The sequence below is a fragment of the Lissotriton helveticus genome, chromosome 7 (assembly GCF_964261635.1).
Source record: "Lissotriton helveticus chromosome 7, aLisHel1.1, whole genome shotgun sequence".
NCBI classification, from domain to species: domain Eukaryota; kingdom Metazoa; phylum Chordata; class Amphibia; order Caudata; family Salamandridae; genus Lissotriton; species Lissotriton helveticus.
Window position 1 is genome coordinate 1,488,148,487 of NC_136068.1, and position 15,227 is coordinate 1,488,163,713.

Consider the following 15,227-nt stretch of genomic DNA (forward strand, 5'->3'; position numbering starts at 1 on the left):
CTGGTGAGCAGGAGTGCTCTCTTCTATGATCCAGACTGTGGCTATCAGCAAGAGGCAGAGGAGGGATACGATGAAAAGTACAATTGTCTTTGTGCTATGCAGTTTGGCAGTATTGGGGTCTTTACGGTGGGTCTTCGATCGTCCGGGATCTTCCATCACCTTCAAGAGGCTCGGTGACTGGCAGGACCACATACTTTGTCTGGCGTCTCTCCTGGTAGCCTTTGTAGTGTTAGCTACCGCTCTGAGGTTTTTGACTTAGTTAGTGGTCTGCTTTGTTGAGGCACTCTCCTTTCGTCGCAAGTTGTACCCTTTCCTGGATGGCACAGTGGGATCAGGAAATTCTGCCAATTCAAGTGTCTCCGATTCTGGGTAACAACTCAGGGCTGGTCTGTCTTTGTTCAGGAGCTCTTCTTGGGTATCCACGTTTTCGTTCGTCGCCAGGGTCGGTGATATTCTTCTACAATGGTGAGCGTGTAGCCAATTGTTTTTCCCTTCCACTCGAAGTGCAGTTCGGGTGGTGATCAGGACTTGCCAGGGGCCCGTCCACCTGGGTTCCAGACTCTTTGATCTTTGAAAGTTTTTTTATCAGGATGTAGTCCACAGGTTTGATGTCGTGTCCGGGGCCCCTGGATGCATCCGGTATGGCTTGCTGCACCTGTTGGTGGATAACAGTTAGTTCTTTGGTAAGGTTATGCAAGTAATCAGACATTAGGATGGCCGGGACATCGTGGATAGAGGTAGGCTTCGGCGCGGCCCAAATGTTCATTGGCCGGCCAAAGACAACCTCGTACAGAGTCAAGTGGTGTCTGGTTGGGGTGGAACGCATTGATAGCAATGCCCGTGGGAGGGCCTCAGGCCATTTCAGTCCTGTGGTGGCAACTATCTTTGCTAGCTTCAGTTTTAGTGTGGCGTTGTGCCTTTCTACCAGGCCTGCAGATTGGGGGTGGAAAACTGCGTGGAACTTTTGTCTTACTCCCAACCCTTTCAATTTGAGTTGAATAACTTCAGCTACGAAGTGGGGGCCATTGTCGCTCCATAAAATTCGGCAAAGGCCGTAGCGTGGGAAAAACTTTTTTAACAACACCTTTGCAGTAGTGGTGGTGGTGTTGTCGCGGGTGGGGTAAGCTTCTACCCATTTGCTGAATGCACATACAATAACTAGGGCGTATTTCAGACCATGGCACCTTTCTAACTGTGTGTAATCCATTTGGAGGACTTCAAACGGATGGTCGGGGACTCCAAATCCTCCCCGTGGTACTACTGTCCCTTTTCTTGGATTGTGTTATAGGCATACTATGCATTGCTGAACTAGGCGTTTCGCTGAATCTGCTATCCTGTCATTATGCCATACTCTAGTGATTAGTTCGGTAAGGGGGGCGGAACCTATGTGTGCCGGTAAGTGTGCCATGGTCAATATGGGGATCAAATATGCATTGGGTAACAGCCATTTGTCTTTGTCCTTCATCCTCCAACAGCCATCATCGTCTTTTAGTCCCACCCGAGCCCATTCAGTCAGTTCGTGTGGTGTACTCGTCAGTTGGATATCCCTAATAGTGGTCCTAGCATCTGTCCATTTCTCTGCTTGTGATCTGGTTACATACATTCGTGTTGTCGTTCTGTTTTCAGCTGTGGCTCGGGCAGTAACGTCAGCTAGTGCGTTTCCCTGTCTTATAATGTCCGTTACTTTCTTATGTGCTTGGCATTTGATTACTGCTAGCTGCTTGGGGAGGAGGACTGCTTCGGTCAAGGTGGAGACTAGATCTCCATGTAAGATCGGTGTGCCGTGTGAGGTCAGGAATCCTCTTTCCGTCCAAAGAAGTCCGAAGTGATGGACTACCCCAAAGGCATACTGGCTGTCCGTGTAAATGTTTACTGTCGTCCCTGCTGCTAAGATACATGCTCGTGTGAGGGCAATCAGTTCTGCCGCCTGTGCGGATCGCTGGGCAATTCGGGCTGTTTCAATAATGGTTCGGGCTGTGGTGACGGCATATGCGGCGGAGGTGGTGCCATCGGGGAGTTTGATGCATGAGCCATCTACCCATAATTCTCAGTTAGGTTCTGGGAAAGCAGTGTCTCGGAGGTCTACTCTACTCTTTGTCTGTTCGTCGGTGAGGGTCACACAGTCATGTAGGGGAGTTACATTAGGGTCGTTTTCAGGCAGTGGTAACAATGTAGCTGGGTTCAGAGTGGTGCATCATTTCAGAGTAATGCGTGGTGCTAATAGGGTCAACTCGTATCCAGTCAATCGTGCACTAGTCAGGTGCTGGGTCTTGGTTTGGTTCAGGAGGGTGTCAACAGCATGGGGTACTAACACTGTAAGGGGGTTGGAAAGCACAATTCCTTCACTCTGTCGTATCGAGACTGCTGCGGCTGCAACAGCTCGTAGGCAAGCTGGTAATGCTCTGGCTACGGGGTTAAGAGTGGCTGAGAAATAGGCGCAAGGGCGCTGTTTGGGGCCAATCGATTGGGTCAAGACAGATAATGCACATCCCTCTCTTTCGTGTGTGAAAAGGGAGAATGGTTTGGAGTAGTCTGGGGTTCCTAGAACGGGTGCCGAACAAAGGGCGTCTCGTAATTCTTTGAACGCGGTCTGGCATTCGGGGGGTCCAAGGGAGGGGAAAGGGAACATCTTTGGCTAGAAGGGAAAGTAGGGGCTTAACAACGAAACTGAAGTTCGGCAACCACTGTCGGCAGAATGAGGTGAGGCCTACCAGGGAGCGGACTTGCTTCTGGCTCTTAGGGACGGGAGTATCTAGGATAGTCTGGATTCTGTCAGGTGTGAGTTTCCTTCCTTCCTTTGATAAGAGGTGTCCTAGGTAGATTACTTGGGATTTATAAAACTGCAACTTCTTTCGGGAAACTTTGTGACCATTCGCTGCAAGGAAGTGTAGGAGCTGGATGGTGGCTGTGACTGCAAGTGGAGTGGTGTCGGCTGCTAAAAGGATATCATCGACATACTGTATTAACACCACTCCGTCTGGTAACTGAACTGCGTCTAACTGTCTCTTGAGTGCCTGGCTATAGATACTCGGGCTTTCGGTGTACCCCTGGGGTGCTCGACAGAATCTATACGAGCGGGATCTTAGGGTAAATCCGAAGAGGTAGTGGCTGTCTGGGTGAATGGGTATGGAGAAGAAGGCATTTTTGAGGTCGATGACAGTGAAGGTGGTGGCAGTGGACGGGATCAGGGTCAGGATGGTGGTGATGTCAGAGCCTACAGGGTACTGAGGCACAACTATCTTGTTGACCTCTCGTAGGTCAATAATGAAGCGGTACGCTTTCTCATCTCCCTCTCCTTGTCTTTTGATGATTGGTAGAATTGGGCTGTTGCAGATGTTGCTAACTACTTCTTCTACTACTCCTGCGTCTACTAGTGACTATTATTTCAATTAGTGCTTTCTCGCCTTCTGGTGATATCTTGTACTGGGGTACTTTCGGTAGGGTTGCGTCCTGTCATGCAGTCACATGCACTGGGTCTATCATCATTCGTCCTACGTCTGAGTCAGTTTTCGCCCATAAGTGTGATGGCAAGGTATCGAGTAGGGATACGTCTGTGTCAGCAATGGGGTACATGTGTCGTGGAGGGCAAGATCTGAGTGGGCCAGGGTGGTCAAATAGGAGGACTCGGACTCCGTCGGGCGAGCGTCTAATAGTTGTTTGAAAATACTTCAGCAAGTCAAGACCCATAATGGCGTCCGGGGTATTGGAGGAGAGGAGAAATGTCGTGTCAATGATATTGTCTTCAAGATCAAAAGGGATCGTTTTGGACAACGGGTTGGTGGAGGGCGTACCATCAAATCCTATTGATGTCACGGGTGAGCCAGATAAGGGTGCCCTCGGAATCAGTCGTTTGGATAATGCACTACGTGTTGCTCCTGTGTCTACCAGAAATGGAGACTTCGTGCCTAGGACCTTTGCGGTAACATACGGGCCTTGCTGGTCAACATAGAGCTCGTCTGGATCCCTCCCCTGCCCTTGGCAGTCCTTTGCGTAGTCCTATGCGCTGTCACAGTCAGACTGTTGGTACTGATTCTGTCGGGGACGGTCAAATGTATTAGTTCTACCTGGCCTTTCGTTACTAGTGTCGTTTGTGTACCCTCGTCCACGTCCTCTATTTCTCGGTCCAATCGCTAGTTCTCTTGCTTCTTTGTTCCTATTCATTTCTAACAGGACCGGACATTGAGACTTCCAATGCCCGTACTCTTTACAAAAAGCACATTGGTTCTCGCCTAAGTCTCTACGTCCAGCGTAGGGTGCGAGTGCATTGCTTCGGGGTGGTGGAATTCTAGGGGTATTCTGTTGGTGACCTCCCTGGTACTGTTCTTTCCCTATACTCACGCCTTGTAATTGGGCTATCATAACCCGTTCTTTTAAATCCTTCTTTTTCCTTTCGGAAGCTCTATCGCTTTCATTCTTTTGGTGCTCATAATACTGAGCCATTTGGAGAAAGGCCGCGGGCTTTGAAGCAGCCCAACTGCTTTCACTAGTTTGCAATTTCTGCGAAACTTCCGGTAATAATCCTTTAACATAATTTTGTACGAACAAGTGATGTCCGGTCGCAGTGGTCATGTCCTGTCCACTGTAATCAGAAAACACAGTTTCGAACCGAGAGAAGTATTCGGAGACATCTTCTTGGGGTTTTTGGCTGCAAGCTGTCACTATAGACCAGTCTACCTTTTTCTCGGGGATTAGAGTCTTTACCTTTTGTACGATTTTATCTGGGAGGTCTAATATTGCTTTTAGGGGTTTCTGTCCAGGGTTTCGTTGTTTATCTAGGTTGCCGAATTGTTCCCAAGTATGTCCGAACAGATCAGTGTGGTCGACTTTCCGGATTTGCTTCCACACGTCAGCTGGCAGACATAGCCCAAAGAACAAGTCAATATCGGCAAGGGTCATGATCGTTGATCCCAAAGCGGTACCTAGTTCCGTAGAGAACGCGGTGGGATTCTTTCGCAAGTCCGGCAAGGATTTGCGGAACGTTAGGATATCCTGTCTATCCCAAGGTCGATACACCCAGTTGTAAACTACTCTTCCTTTTGCGTCCTGGTGATTTATGTCGTCATTAGTTCCCGATCCTCTTGGGGGAACCCAGTAGGGGGCAGCTTCTTTTATGGGCATCATGTTGTCAAATCTTTCTATCTGGGGTTCAGTTATCTCAGTCGTGACGCTCTTAACTATTCGTCCCAGTTCTACGACATGATGGAAGACTTCTAAAGTGTAGGAGAAGAGTTCAGTTATGTTACATTCACTCTCATCCCCTGTGTCCACCTTCCTATATAGAGCCATGAGACGGTCAGGTCCTGTTTCCTTATATTTTTCTTCGTACGCTGTGAGGGTGTGATAACAAAAACGCACGATGAAATGTTGTTTGTAATTGCCAACGTACGAGCTCGTGTGTCTGTGATATGCTCTACAGTTTCCTTCCTATCAACTAAGGTCTTTACTACTCTATCGATGCCGGCCCGCTCAGTTGTGCTCAAACAGGGAATTCTCACCGGTTCTTTCTCTTGGGTTTCAATCTTTTCTAAGGTGCTTTTTGAAGAGGTGCTTAGTACCAGAGGCTCGGTCGGCGCGGAGGCCGTGGGTACCGAGGCCCTGGCACTACCTTCAGTTAAGTTCTAGGGTTCTAGGTGCTGTACAAAGGGGTGGGTTGGTGCATAAGGAGGAGACATGTAGATGATTGGGGGACCTAGGAGTAAATCATCGTCCGTCCTTTGCTTTGATGGTAGTTCAGGGTAAAGCGCTGAGGATGTTCTAACAGGGCATTGGCCTGAGGTTTCTGATTCTCGTTCTCTCTTTGCGTTCTCTCTTTCCTTCACTTCCTCTTCCAACTTTTTACCAGCTAAGTGAGCTGCTTTTCGTAGTTCTTTCTCACTTTTTGCTTCGTCTCTCTTTTTACGTTGCGTTGCTTCTTTGCCCCATATGCCGAGACTATCAAGCATGGTTGGCATGGTTCTATTTTTGCAAAGGGCTATTTCTAGCGCTTCTATTTTGTCAAGGTCAAAAGATCCTATCAGTGGCCACTGACTTTCTCGATCTTTTTTAGTTTTCTTATGCCATAGTTTACTGTAAGCTATGGCGACTAGTCCACATCTAACATACATATCCTTATTTGGGGTGCCTTCCAGTGGAGCTGGATGATCTACCTCTAATAAACGGTCCGGGTTGAACCAATTTCCAATCAGTGGGGAGAAGATAGGCATGACGTATATCGGACAAGTGAAGATCTCAAATAATGTTGGACAAAAGTCCGCACTACCTATCCTTCACTACCTGCAAAGACTAGACAGAATATTCCTATTCTTCTTTGTTTGCAAACAGGGAATATCTCAAGAGAACCAATATGTCGAGTAGCAACGAAGGCTAGACGAACCAATAAATATAAGTAACCAAATGCGTCAAGTAGCAACGAAGGCTAAACGAACCAATAAATATAAGTAATACTAGTATTATCCAAACAATCAATCAATCAATCAATCAAAACAGTTGTGCTGCACGACCTTACCCGGACCATATGGACTGTTTCTCGTCTTCCACTTCCAGCGCCCGATCGTCCTCTATTCTCCTTTGTTGCCACGGCACTCCTGTGGGATCCCAGTCAGGACCGTAGATCACTCGAGAGAGGTCTGTTCAGAACCAGTGAAGGTCAGATGATCGGCTGCCAGACGAGGGTCTATTGGGCAGGAGCTCTTTCCCAATCGTTGCAGTAGTTCACTCCGTCGTTAGGACCTCTCTCACTGGACCCACGTGTCACTGATGGGCCCCACGTTGGGCGCCAATTGTTGAACAAAGCAGATTTTCCCCAGATATCCTCAAGCACTGCTTTGGCGTTAGTCGCCTCTAATTCAATCGTAATTATCAAATAAAGAGGCGGGCGCTGGCTTTGGAAAGCAGGAAACGGATTTATTCTTCGAAGGAAAGTGTGTCAGATCAGACAAGCAGGGTGTCGTCTCGAGGTGCTCCAACTGCATCTCTGTGGCCTGGCCTTTTATACATGGGTTTATTTCTTTATTACAGTGTAACACATTCCTGACGTTTCTTTGATGCATTATAAACCATCTTTGGAATCCCCGCTTCAGGCCCGTTCCTACACATATTAACAGTACTGTACCCCCACCCCCGGTCTCAGTAGGTGATTGCTATCACGCAGCTGGGCATTCCGGCAGGAGCTGAAATACGCGCAATCGGTCGGATCTCATGGGGTTGTAGCATTGATTAATTCCGGCTCCTTTGATGAGAGGCGGAATCCTCCTGTATGGGGCAATAAACTGTATCCGCAGGGGTTGGTTATGGCCTGGGATCGGATCGAGCAGCCAGGTGCAGGGGAGGAGATTGTCGAAGGGCCTGTTCGTGCGTATGTGGGCTCGGCATGGGAAGTGGCTCCGGGGCAGGGTCGCGCTGAGGATGCTTTTATGACTCTACCATGTGTGCTTGGTGGCTGCCAGTACGTGGGGGATGATTGTGAGGTCGGGGAGGCGTGCAGGCGATCGGCAATGTTACGAACTGGCCATAGTGTCTAAAATGGCTGCCTCTTACGCGCTCGCAAAGGCCTAAGTGGGACAAGATGGCACCGGTATCTAACACCTGTGCCGGTGAATTTATCTATAGGCCCATGTTTCTGGAGCCGCCGCAGCCCTTGTCCCTCATCATGGCTGCCTTCAATGGGCACCCCACTGATTCGGACCAAGCTGGGCCAACCGCCGACATGGGAACTCCCTCAGCGTATACACACGGCAGGTCGTTCAGGGACCCGGTCCGTCCCCCAGGGGAAGGTACTCCTGGTCCGAAGGCCCGCAATCCACCAATGGAGGCCTCACCAGGCAGGGCCCCCCCCAATAGAATAAGTGAGGGCATGCCGATTGCTAGCCCGATCTCATTGCCAGGTAATGCGGGTGGGCACCCCTCCCCTCTGCCGCTCCAAGCTGCGAGGCCCAGCCATTGACGCCGTCCCCAGGGCCCCTTTGCGGCCCGACCGACCGCCAATGTAAGCCCTCCTAAGGTGAAGAGATGGAGATCAGGCAGCCTATTCACTCTCCCCTCGCGGCCCGAGACAGCCGCCGATCTCGCACCCTGCCTCTAGGGTCGAGGAGAGAGACCACCACCAACGCAGGCCGGCCAGTGGCCACTCCTCAGGCCCACTCGCACTCAGGGCGCCCGCTCCTGACCAAATATGCAGTGAACCCTAAGGGGCCCGGGAGACACCCTTTCACCCGGGTCTCCCGTCTCGGCAGCTACACCTCCACTCCGGGCCCCACACCAGCCGAGAGCATGCCGCGGGGTGTCTGTCAGTTTCGCAGACCTCTGTCCCAGGCCTATCCCTGCGACAACGGCGGACCACAACCCTCCAGCCGCCACCGGCAACAATCCCGGGAGCGGGGGGAGAAGAAGTGAGCAAAGGCGTGGAGGCAGAACGTTAAACTCCTCAGGAACCCCCCACGCGGCCCCATCCAGCTGCCGATCCCCAGCTTAAGCTCAATACAAGTTTGGTGTCTTTAGTTAACACGGGAGTGTATGCTTGTGCTTTCATTCACTGTTTGGGGTTGTTTGGGCCCTTATCCTTTTTTCACTAGCAGCGGGTGGACCATGGTGGCACAGAGATGTATGACAGTTATAGGTTTTATACCTTGGCAGCTAATTGTGGTATGTTATTTAGGACATTTTCATTTCACCCTCGTCCTGAGGAGGCCAAGATATCTGATGGCCGAAACGCGTCCGCGTCGACATGCTTCATTTCACAAGAGGAGTCTGAGGATATTGTTCTAATTATGAGATTTTGATTCATCACAATCTTAGATTTTTTGTTCTGGATTTATTAGAATTGGTTGTGTGCATACAGGACTACCTCTTAGTGTACTCCCTGAATGAATAGGGGGGCACTGGTCTTTTTTAGCGTGACCTTCTGGGTGAAAAGGTTTCTGACATAAATGTAATACTTTTTTGTTGTGTTTCTTTTGTCAGTTGTATATATTTGTTGTAGATATATGTGTATATATATATATGTGTAAACTATATGTCATTGATAGGAATATATAAAAGCATTTATTTGTATGATGGATTACCATAAATAAAATTGGTAATCTTGCTTATGATTAGGTATGCAATTATTGATGTAGATTAAAAATTGATGTTGAGACTTTTGTTCTGAGTATAAAGGAATTTGGAGTCCCATATTATTTAATTATTGGAAGATCTTTCCCTCCCGAACCATTTGTGCTTTTTGCAGTCAAGCCTGGGGGGGGGGCAAACGAGGTAGGAGGGGGCCTCTACGGGAGGCCCACACGGCCGCCGACATCACCAACCACTCTGCGGCAGCATGTTTCGCTTGTGGCGGACACTCCAGCACGCAGGGCTCTCGGCCCCGCCCGGGTGCTCACTCCTCACCAGCCCGGCCTAAATAGCCGTCACGTCACCTCTCCCGACTCCTCACTAGAGGCGCCGCCGAGTCCCCGGGGGGCGATCTGCCCCTCGATTACTGACTCAGTCGCTGGCCACCCAGGAAGGCGCACAAGGCAGTGCGTAGCCCCCAGCTAGCTCGGGGAAGTGGCACATGCGGTGCTCACAACTCCCCGGGTACGCCAAACTCCACGCCCCAGCTCCGTCGTTTGTTTCCAGGCCACTCCTCATGGGTACACAGGCTCCAGCTCCCAGCTGCTCCAAACGCCTCGATTTCTCGTTGGACCACTGCTGTAGGCAATCAGTGCCGAGGTGTCCCCTCCAGGACTGCACAAGGGTCCTAGGGAGTCAGGATAAGTGTAGGATCATTATTGGGCTGGACGGAGCTGGCTAGCACACGTCCGCCATGATGGCCTGCCAAGCCACGCCGCAGCCTCCAGAACTTTTAAACTCTTGGGGCTTCTTACAGGGGAACAGCACAGCTCGCTGTAATGAATCCCCAAAATTATGGACAAAAGGCATCCGTAAAAGAGATGATGACGGACAACAGACATGACACCAAAATGACGGACGTTCTGTGAAATTTACGGACAGTTGGTCACCCTATCACATGCCAGCATTGGTGAGCTCTGGCAGAGCTGTGCATGTTACCAATAGAGTGTCAGGTTGTTGTGCAGGATGGGTGCATCTGTTTTCACTGACTGTTACTTCTCAGCACACATGCAGCTTTTTTTTTACAGCACTAATTTGCCCCCAGGTACTGGAGGGCTTTACATGAGCACCAGTTACATTACACAAGGTTATGGGAATTTTTTTAGTCAGGGGGAAGATTAAATGATTTGCCTAGAATCACAGGATGCTAAGCCAATACCAAGACTCGAACCTGGTTTCCCAGTGGCAAATCTGGCAGCTCTGGCCATAACCCCACCTATAGGCCCCCTTCTTTGTACAGAAACACATACGGCCCTGCCTCGGATCAGTTTGACAGTTGGTCCTCGACAAAAATTCAACATACAAACCAATTTTTATAATAGTCTGATTCGAATGATTTCCTTTAGTCACCTTTGGATTAAATCAATGTGATTAATATAGAACAATACATGATACATATAGGCGCCCCAAAATGTATCAATTGGTACAAGAGAGACACACCTGAAACCAATAAGTCTCAATAAAGTCCATGAGACTTTCTTATTTAATATACATTGTGTAAATAGCAATTATAAAATACAATTATATACAAAGAGGGGTTCCGATATCAATGAGGTGCACAGAAAAGAGTGAGAATAAGTGCTCATGTGATTGATCAAGAGGATCAATGAAGAAAAGTGACAAATGATTTATGTACAAAAATGGTGAGCCTGCCCTAACTCAAAAGCTCGCAAAAATGTAACTCTTGTTCGCTGGCACATGAATGAAAAGTCCTCCCGTATTCCTTAGTTTGCACAAGGGAAAAGGGAAAGGGGGAGGGAGGGCGCGGGGGGCAGAAAATTGTAGGTGCAGGCTCCAAAGGAAATTGTCGGCGTTTCGACCCAAAGCAGAAAGACGGGTAATTGGGTTCCTCAAGGACGGGTCTGCATCAGGACGGGGCAAGGGAAGGGGGCGAAAGAAAATGCGGGCTAAATATCTCTATATTTAGCCCGCATTTTCATTTGTTGTTACAGGTGCCCACTGATATTGGGGTTACTTTACCTACGTGCACATTGAGAAACCCTTCACCCCCTTCCCTTGCCCCGAAGGTTGGGAGGACTGTCCAGCGCGGCGGGGGGGCATTCGGCGGAGGGGGTCGGGGATGCCGGGGGTTGGGGAGGCCCGGGGGGAGCGGGCTGGACGGGGAGTCGAGTCCCAGCATGCTGGACTCCACCTCTTTTTTCCGACAGGATCGCTGGTATAGGCACTCGGGAGAGCAGCATGCAGCTCCGCTCCACCGAGGGGATGGGCCAGCTCTGCCTGATATGGGCGGTCGCGCTCCAATGAGAGACCAGACAACAGTGCACGCAAGGGGGCGGGCGGTACGTCCCCGCCAGCCCCACCCCGAAGGGTCGAGACGGCCGCCGGGGGACGGGGGCGCGGGTCAGGAGCTGCAGATTCGGATTTGGAGGAATATCGCGGGGTGAGAGGAGAGAGAGTGTGGATTTGGAGGACTTGCATCAATGCAGGAGAAAGGCCGGTCTGAGCAGGATAGAGCCCAGGGATCTGGGTGGCAGGGGTATAGAAGCGGGGGTGCAGGATGTGGATCAGGGTGAGATGCTACAGTTGGATTATGAGGAGGAGTCTCCGGAGGAAGGGGAGATTCGGGAGGGGAGTGGGGAACGGGGGGGCTCGGGGGGGTGAGACGTAATGATGTTCATAGTGTTTTGCAGGAACGCCCTCGACAAGCAGCTGAGAGAGTGATGGCCCCCTCTGCTCCACTGGTTAGGCGGCGGGATCCGGTACGGACGCCTCCCTTGACAGCAGGTGAGGACGATACGAGGAGCGGGTTGAGCGCAGCCAGGCGTGTGGATGTGTCGGTGGGGACGGAGGCACGGGGGAGCTGGGGGTGAGGCTTAATAAGGGCCGATATGTGAAGGATGCGGGGGTCGGGCCGGACGAGGCGATCGCTGGTGGGTGGGGGAGGACAAGGCAAACGGGGAAGGCGTTGGTGGGGCTAGGGCGTTTCAGTTCCTTTCTGCAGTGGGCTTTATCCTGGCACTCAGGCTCACACACGGTGATACACTATCTGGATGACTTCTTCCTGGTGGGACGGCCTGGCTCCACAGACTGCCAGCAGCAGCTGGTCAGTTTCGCCGAACTCATGGGCTACTTGGGGGTGCCCTTAGCGCCGGAGAAGACACACGGTCCCAGCACAGTGCTGTCATTTTTGGGAATTGAGCTTGATTCAGTGGCCATGGAAGCATGCCTACCGGAGGAGAAGGGGGAGAAGGGGGCAAAGATGTTGGTGTTGGTGGATGGCATGTTGGGCAAGTGGAAAGTGACAGTGCGTGACGTACAGGTGCTGCTGGAACACTTGAACTTCGCATGCCGAGTTGTGAGGGCGGGGCGTACCTTCTGTAGAAGGCTGGGACTGGCGCTGTTGGATTTGACCCTGCCACATCATCATGTGCGCTTGTCGGCGGGGATGCAGGAGGACTTGTGCATATGGCGGGCGTTTTTGCGGCGTTTCAATGGTGTGCCCATGGCACCCCCGGAAGACTGGGTATGGGACGTCACCATGTCATCGGACGCGGCGGGGGTAGGCGGATTCAGGCTGTATTGGGGGCAAGTGGTGTGCGGAACAAAGGCCACAGCATTGGCAAGGCAGGGGGCGGAGCATCGCCTTTTTGGAGCTTTTTCCGCTGGTGATTGCAGTCTCCGTCTGGGCGCGGGAGTTGGCGCACAAGCGGGTGCTGTTCAAGGTGGACAATATGGCGGTGGTGCAGGTGGTAAATAGGCAGTCGGCCAGGGACTCACAGGTGTTGAAACTGATGAGAGTTTTTGTGATGCGCTGTTTGGAGCATGACATATTTTTTCAAGCTCGGCATGTGCCAGGGGTGGACAATGACATTGCAGATGCTTTGTCTCGTTCACAGTGGCGGAGGTTCCATGGGCTAGCCACGGAGGCGGACGACTGCAAGACGCCAGTACCGGTGGAATTGTGGGTGGTAGGAGAAGCCAGGGCGTACAGCTGGTAAGAGCGTCAGTGGCCGCGTCTACATGGAGGGCGTATGAGCAGGCCTGGGGTGAGTTTTTGGAAGTAGGAGCCGTGCCACAGAGGGGGCGTTGGCGTCGGGAGGAGCAAGTGGTTCAATTTATGCTGAGCATGATGGATAAGGGTTTGTCGAAGGTGACGATTGCGGGGAAATTGTCGGCAGTGGCTTTCATGGGCAAGTTGTGGTGGGGGTACTCACCGTCCGTGGGAGGTATGGGGGCACATCTTTTGGAGGGATGGGCAAGCGAGAAAGGGGCCAAGGTCAACCAGCGTAGACCAGTTACAGAGGGCATGCTCGAGGGACTGTTGCGGACGTTGCCGGCAGTTTGCCGTGACCAGGGTGAGACTGTGTTGTTTTCCACACTCATGTCGTGGATGTTTTTTTGAGCTTTCAGAGTTTCGGAGCTGCTGGGGGGTAAAGGTAGGCCGGGGATCCTTTGGGGGGAGGAGGACCTGAGGGCGACGGAGGTAGAGGTGCGTCTGAGGCGTTCGAAAACGGACCAGCGCGGTGTTGGAACGTGGGTGGTGATGGGTCCGGTGGCGTCACAGGTGGTCTGCCCGGCAGCGTGGGGACGGTTGTTGGTGTCTGAGCGGCGGTTTCGGTCAGGGGAAGTGTTTGCACGGATGGAAAGGGGCAAGGTGACGGCGGCTCAGTTGTTGTGGGTCCTGAGGCATGCCCTACGGGTCATGGGTGAGGACCCGGCGGTTTTTGGAACACACTCGTTCCGGATCGGAGCGGCAACAGAGGCGGCGAGGCATGGTTGGGGGAGGGCAGACCTTATGCGTTTGGGGCATTGGCGGTCCGATTGCTACAAGAAGGCAGAGGGGGGTAAGGGAGGAACAATGACCGACCTGCCTTTTCGCTATCTTACATCTGTGTCTTTGCAGGTGCGGTGGCGGGGCCGTCTGTGGCAGTCATGGAGATTTGCATAATGGGACATTCTTTTATGAAGCGTGCGGAGAGGGCTGAGTGGGAGAAACAACACAATTTGAACTTGGAGTTGGACCCAAGGCTGTTTCACTGTCAATGGCAAGAAAAAGGGGGCATGAGGTGGCATGAACTGTTGCCGGCGTTGAACGAGGTGGTAAAAGGGGGGGTGGGGGGGCCCAGATGTGGTCGTTATCCATTTGCAGGAAAATGACTTGGTCCAGTGCAAGGGGATCGCCCTAGTGAAACAGATGAAGAGGGAACTATTGGAGATACGGCACAAGTGGTCAGGCTGTCACGTGATTTGGTCCGAGTTGGTTCCACAGAGGTTTTGGAGAGGGGCGGAGAGGCCGAGAGCGATAGATAGGACCCGTAGGAAGATCAATACGGAAATGAGGGGGTTTTGTGAGAAGGAGAGGATGAGCACGATGGAACATCCAGAGTTGAGGTATGGGGCAGTATATTTTTTTAGGGAGGACGGGGTTCACCCTTCCAGGTACGGGATGGAACTGTACATCGTTCAGCTAAAAGAGGTGTTGGATAGAGCGCTAGGAGTGCGCAAGTATCCTAGGGTTCAGGCGTGCTAAGGGGGGGGTCGAAGGCCGGCAGCCTACTTTCGAGTGGCGGTTTTTCCCTAAGGGCTGGGAGAATTTAGGAGGTCTGTTTTCTGAAGGGAGGGGGGATAAGTGCAACAGGTTATTTAGTTAGGTAGGGAGGCAAGTACTTTGGCTAATTGTTCATGTTTTGGTGTTTGGGGAACCATGTTTAGGGGAGGGGGTGGGGGGTCCTGTTAGGAAGTTGTTATTTAGCGAGCCGTAGTTTTGTACGGCACAGGCCAAGGGATAATTTTGTGAGGTGCACCTGCTTCCAATAAAGCGGCCTTTGTCACATCTTAATCGGAGTCCATGTCGGTGCTGTCCCCCCCTCCTTGGTGGGCCCCAAGTGGGCTTTGGGAGGGGCGGCCGACCGGAGGGAGGCCTGTTGCTCCCGGGGGGTTTGGGGCCCAGGGGAGGAGGGGTGGGGGGGTACTAGCCAGCACCATAAGTGGGCTGGTTTTGGGCTGGATAATTTGTCCTTGGGCTGGTTGGGCTGGGAGTTGGGCTGTATTTGGGCTAGGGGGCATAAAACCGGACATTTTAGGTCACTGTCCACCATTTCGGTGGCAGTGACACAGCAGCCAGCTTGGGGACTGTGGGGGCGTTTTTCAATTTTCCCACC